We start from the raw sequence: 1319 nt of genomic DNA, 5'->3' as shown, positions 1-1319 counted from the left end.
TTTAGATGTTAGATAATTTAAGCCACTATATAAAAAAAAACCAAAAAAAAAAAAAAAAAAAAAAGCAACCTTAGCAGAGGCCAAGCACCCTGGGAATGTGGAAGGGAGAACAGGGGTTCAAGGTCATCCTTGGATATATATCACAAATATGAGGCCAGCATCCTGTGCTACAGAAAGCTTTCTTACACACACACACACACACACACACACACACACACACACAAAATAAATAAATAAAACTAAGAAAAAAAACCTAGTAACAGTCCTGAAAGTTTTTCAACTGAAGGGCAGGCAGGAAGGAATTCTTAGCCAGTCAGAGGTTGGTACAACCACTGTGGAAAACTGGGCTGGGTCAAAGAGCCTAGAGATGAGCACCATCTGCTGTTACCTAGCAACTATGTCACTAACAGAAGTGTACACATAGATGCACCTACATACTTGAGGAAGTTTAGTGCTCTAGGTTTCATAATAGCCCACCAGAACAATAAGAAACCGAAAGGAGAATAATGTTGAATGAAATACAAGAGATAAAATACTACATGGTGGGCTCTCTTCTGCGTAAGGTACAGAATGAGGCCAGGCCTGATGGCTCACATTTGGAATCAGTGGGCCCAGGAGGCTGAAATAGGAGGACTGATGCAGAATAAAGCCAGCCTGGGATGCAGAGGGAGACCTTGTCTCCAAAAATGAGGCAGGGGATGGCAGGATTGCTCAGTGGGTAAACACATTTACCTGATTGCTTAGGTTTGATCTCTGGGACATAGAAGGTGGAAAGAGAGGCTGGAGAGATGGCTCAGTGGTTAAGAGCACTGACTGCTCTTCCAGAGGTCCTGAGTTCAAATCCCAGAAACCACATGGTGGCTCACAACCATCAGTAATGGAATCTGATTCCCTCTTCTGGTGTGTCTGAAGACAGCTACAGTGTACTTACATATTATAATAATAAATAAATCTTTAAAAAAAAGAAGGTAGAAAAGAGATAACTCCAAAAATACGGTTCATGTGGACATTGATATGGACATGATGAATAGACAAATGTAAAGTAAAATAAACAAGTATAATTTTCACAATGTAGGGCTGGAGAGATGGCCCAGTGTTTTGTTTTATATATATATATTTTTTTTTAATTAGATATTTTCCTCATTTACATTTCCAATGCTATCCCAAAAGTCCCCCACACCTTCCCCCCCACACTCCCCTACCCACCCACTCCCACTTTTTGGCCCTGGTGTTCCCCTGTACTGGGGCATATAAAGTTTGCAAGTCCAATGGGCCTATCTTTCCAGTGATGGCCGACTAGGCCATCTTTTGATACATAT

Source organism: Mus caroli, chromosome 2 (assembly GCF_900094665.2).
Source record: "Mus caroli chromosome 2, CAROLI_EIJ_v1.1, whole genome shotgun sequence".
Taxonomy (NCBI): domain Eukaryota; kingdom Metazoa; phylum Chordata; class Mammalia; order Rodentia; family Muridae; genus Mus; species Mus caroli.
The sequence above is the reverse complement of the archived record's forward strand: the minus strand, read 5'-3'. Positions refer to the sequence as shown.